Raw genomic sequence first — 5,302 nt, 5'->3', positions numbered from 1 at the left:
AAAGAAAGGCCCAGTAAATAAAAGGGATAAATTATTCCATTAGCCAGATTAACTGAATTAAGATTGGTAATTTTTCTTTTAGGGACCTGAAGATATATTTTAAAAGAATGTGAAATGCAGTATTTGCTTATAAGAAAAGAAAGTCGGCCAGTCGCAGTGGCTCACGCCTGTAATCCCAGCACTTTGGGAGGCCTAGGCCGGCGGATCACCTGAGATCGGGAGTTCGAGACCAGCCTGACCAACATGGAGAAACCCCATTTCAACTAAAAATACAAAATTAGCCAGGGGTGGTGGCGCATGCTTGTAATCCCAGCTGCTCAGGGGGCTGAGGCAGGAGAATTGCTTGAACCCCTGAGGCAGAGGTTGTGGTGAGCCGAGATCGTGCCATTGCACTCCAGCCTGGGCAACAAGAGTGAAACTCCATCTCAAAAATAAATAAATAAAAATAAGAAATAAATTCAATGGTAGTTTACACTTTCTCAAGGTGACATCATCAGTGGTGGAATTATATATTGTATCTAGCTATTTCCTGAATAATCTATCACCTTTGAATAAACCCTACCTGGGCCTTTTTGGTCCTGGTTGCCCTGTTTCTACTACACTGCATTCTCACCAGCCACAGTTGATTGGATCAGAGGTGGATACCTGACCAAGGAGAAGCAAGCTATTTCAGCCAATCAGACTCTCTGACTCAATATTTTAGTACCTGAACTGCATTATTGATGCAGCACTGGACTCCTTGTACTGACAGTCCAGAACTGTATTGATTCTTGTCTTTCCTGAGATTGTTCCATTTCCTTTTCCTTGTAGACCATGAGGTGATATTTTTATAATGCTCCTTTTAAAGTAATTTATTATTTAAGGACACATATACAGATGGTAAAATCTATAAAGAATAACGAGAATAATTATCTCAAAGAGCAGCATAATGGTTGCCTCTGAAGGAGAGGGAGGGAGATATTTTCAGACAGGGGCAAATAAGGGCTTTTTTTTTTTTTTTTTTCTGAGACAAGAGTCTCGCTGTGTCGCCCGGGCCGGAGTGCAGTGGTGCGATCTCAGCTCACTGCAAGCTTCGCCTCCCAGGTTCACGCCATTCTCCTGCCTCAGCCTCCCGAGTAGCTGGGACTACAGGCGCCCACCACCACACCAAATAAGGGCCTTTTAAGGTACAGCTCTGCTGTATTCTTTATCTGATGGTGGTTACTCTAGAGTTACTTTTAATATTCGTACATGTATATTTCATATACTCTTGTTCCATAAGACACAATTTCTCAAAGAAGATTTTTAACTTGAGCTAATTTAGTGGGTTTCTATTCCTTTCAAGCAAACATATTTCAAGACCCATTATTATTTCAAGACCTATCATTATTAAAGATAATTTAGTAGTAGTGGTATTCATTCAAATAAATAAAGTGTGTGTGTGTGTGTGTGTCTGTGTGTGTTTAAAGCATGCTATTCAAATCTCACTGAACTCTAGGATTAGAATAAACCTTAGGAATGTTCCAGCTTGTTCAAGGTCTAACAAAAGAAAAGAAAATTGAGAGCCAATTCAGAATCCTGAGATTTTTCTACCAAGCTGCATCACTTTCCTCATACAAGAGACAGCAATCATATCAGCAAGAAATGCATATTTCAAAGATTCAATTATTTTTAATGCTTATTTTATTCTTAGAAAACTTAACTGCTGGCCGGGCGCAGTGGCTCATGCCTATAATCCCAGCACTTTGGGAGGCCGAGGCGGGTGGATCACGAGGTCAAGATATCGAGACCATCCTGGCCAACCTGGTGAAACCCTGTCTCTACTAAAAATACAAAAAATATATATATATACATATATATATATATATGTATATATATTAGCCAGGCATGGTGGCAGGTGCCTGTAATCCCAGCTACTTGGGAGGCTGAGGCAGAAGAATCGCTTGAACCCAGGAGGCAGAGGTTGCAGTGAGCCGAGATCATGCCATTGCACTCCAGCCTGGGCAAAAAGAGTGAAACTCTGTCTCGAAAACACAAAAACAAAAAAAGAAAACTTAACTGTCTTGGTACTGAAAATAAATTATCTTATGTAATATAACATCTATACATAAGCAACATTTTATATCATGATTGCTGGATATCAAGAACATCCAGAAAAGAAATTACTGCAATTTAAAATGGAATTTTACTGACAACTACTAAATTTTCTTTCCTGCTTATTAATGTTAAATCATATAATAAAGTGAATTTAATGACATAGTGAGTCTTATGAGTATGAGAAAAATTGCTTCCCCTTTGCTAAACCCATCACATGTAATTGAAGATTAATAATACTATGTGTTGTAAAAATTGGCTTATTTTCATTAATGGAAGGCATATCACCATTTCTGATGTTATGTCCCGTTACCTAGAAAGAAAAAAGAAGCAGAATGTCTACAGACAGGACCTGCTACATAATTTGCAGGGCCCAGTGAAAAATGAAGATATGGGTGCCTTGTTCAAAAAGCAGAGGTGGGAGTGCCATTAAGGGTACTAAAATATAAAACTTTTCTTTCTTCGGATGTTTCTCTTTCTCTCAACTTGTCATGGTGTTTTTTATTTGCTACTTAATGTTGTGCTCCCTTGCAAGGGGAATGCTTAGAGGGCAAATGGAGACACTCACAGGTGCCCAGGGCCCCATTCCTGGATTTGCTATGTTTTCACTGTCTACCAGCTGCCAGGTTCACCCGCTTATCAGCTGCAGGACCAACGTACTGCACCCTGCAAAGAACAGGAAGTCAACCTCCCCTTCACATGGCCTGCCACTAACCCACAGGAGACAGGCACCCTCCTTCAAGACTATAACCTCCACACCAGGAGATATTCAGTACCCAGATCATGGGTGGGCGAGAGACTTGACCCTGCCAAGACACCCATCAAATGTACCATGGTGCTAACAGCCTACAGCAGGGATGCTACAGTCATGCCCTGGCCCAAGATGCTACTAGGTGCATGTACCCTACTCAGACCTTTCCCAAACATACCATGCTCCCTGCTGGAGGCAGAGGGTGCCAGCAGATCGCAACCCCACCTCCATGACCTGGTTGCTACCCTGGGTAGAAGTGGTCACTTGGCAGGGGCAAAAAGAGGGAGGCTGGGCAGGGTTTTGGCTGCTGGAACATGGTAGAGCTAGCAGCTGAGAACCCCTCCTGGGAGGCAAAGAGATGGCAAGGGGGGGGACATGTGTGAGCCAAGGTTCCGAGCCCCCATCATATGCTCCATTGTCTCATCAAACTTCACTTAAAAACACAAAATCAAAGATAAAGAGTACGAAGATTTTTAAGGAGACTGCAGACATTAAACCCCAAAAGCAGGGCCCTTCTGAGCACCAGGTCCTATGGAACTGTACTGGTTACATCTATGAAACCAGCCCTATCTACCGAACTATATAGTTACTTCCAGGGCATGACAAAAATGAGATCACAGATACCTGTGTATATTTACAGGTATGTATTTATATCTGCTCTGAAATGTCTTTTTAGATGAAAATAGTATTACGGGTAGGATTCAAGTCAAAGTATAGTGCCAACCAGTCAAAATGATGAAGGTAATTCTTTCATAAACATATAGCTTTGATAAAGAAACAGATGGGAAAACACTGTGTACAAAAAAACTTTAAAATTTCTAAGGATTTTTTGCTATTACATGAAATACAGATGATTATGTGTCTAATTTTTGGAGTCTCTCAGTCAGTCCTTCAGTTACAAGGAGTCATCATTTCTTTTTCTCTTCCACATTTCATTTAGTAGTAATCCTCATCAATCCTCAATGCCCAATCAAATTCCACCTTTTGTTTAAGGCCTTCTCCAGCTATCCCAATGTTATCCTTGGTTTGTTTGTCTCTTTTTTACTACTGGTAATTGTTGATTATCTTCCAACAATATGTGTGTTGTGTTTCCAAATGAGACCTTTACATTCTTTGAGGAGAAAATTCGGATTCTCTAGTATTCTCTGTGTTCTTTATTTCTTTATCTCCCTGTTCAGGGTTTAACAGTCTGTCTTGTATTGTGTATACCTAATCACATTCTTTTAAATTAGGGCTCCAAGTTGTCTACATTGTTAAGAACTTGCTTAAATGACAGCAAACTCTACATTGGAAATAAGAGGTCAGCGGGAGATGAGGCTGTATGTGAACATAAAACCTTAGGCCAAAAACCATATTAGGCAAAAATGTGATGCAATCTAAGAGAACATGATCCAGTCTCTCACACAAAGGGCCAGCACCTTCCACTCTGTCCCCTCCCCATGACCCTGAGCACATGCTGTGGTGCCAATGCCTGTTTAACCCTGTTGGCAATGTACTTGACCCCCAAGCACTTCCGAAACTCCACTTTCACCCTAACTATGAATGCTTTCCTTTTGCCTTCTTTTCTCAAGGCTTTGCTCACTGTTTTTTAAGGAAACTAACCTCAATAAGTGAGTTAATGAAAGATGGAATAAACCTTACCCATTTCTCCCTTCTTAGGTGATGTTATACATTTGTAAAAGATGTTTTGGGGAGTCAGATTCTTCACCCAAAAGGAGTACTCTCATTATGTGAATTTTTGTCACTTTTATGGTCCCTCTCCCAACACTTCCCTTGAATACTTGAACAGGTCCTTATTAATTCTGCTAATCCAACACCTAAAATTTTTCTTATGTAACCCTGCCATGGGAAGCCTCCATTTTTGCTCCATGCCAACCTTAAAGTAAAAATCAGAACATGTTCAAATCCCTTCAAAAGAAAACCCACCCTTTGGCCGGGTGCAGTGGCTCACACCTGTAATCCCAGCACTTTGGGAGGCCAAGGTGTGTGGATTGCGACGTCAGGAGTTCGAGACCAGCCTGACCAATATGGTGAAACCCCGTCTACTAAAAATACAAAATTAACTGGGTGTTGTGGCATACATCTGTAGTCCCAGCTACTCGGGAGGCTGAGGCAGGAGAATCGCTTGTACCTGGGAGGCAGAGGTTGCAGTGAGCCAAGATCATGCCACTGCACTCCAGCCTGGGTGATGGAGCAAGACTCCATCTCAAAAAAAAAAAAAAGAAAAGAAAAAGAAAGAAAGAAAAGAAAAGAAAACCCACCCTTCAAATATTTAAAGCAATGGAGATTTTACTGAAGATTTTGTAAAGGAGCCAAGGGAGGGCTTTATAAACCACACTCTATAGCACACAACTTTATTAATGCCCCCTTCATTTTTCTTCTTTCCCCTGTTCCTCCAGTGGGGTGGGGTGGGTAGAGTTTTCGATGTTTTCCCATAGAGGGCCAACTCACAGATCATCCCCTATGTGCTGCTATTCC

This window comes from Pongo abelii, chromosome 12 (assembly GCF_028885655.2).
Source record: "Pongo abelii isolate AG06213 chromosome 12, NHGRI_mPonAbe1-v2.0_pri, whole genome shotgun sequence".
NCBI classification, from domain to species: Eukaryota; Metazoa; Chordata; class Mammalia; order Primates; family Hominidae; genus Pongo; species Pongo abelii.
The sequence above is the reverse complement of the archived record's forward strand: the minus strand, read 5'-3'. Positions refer to the sequence as shown.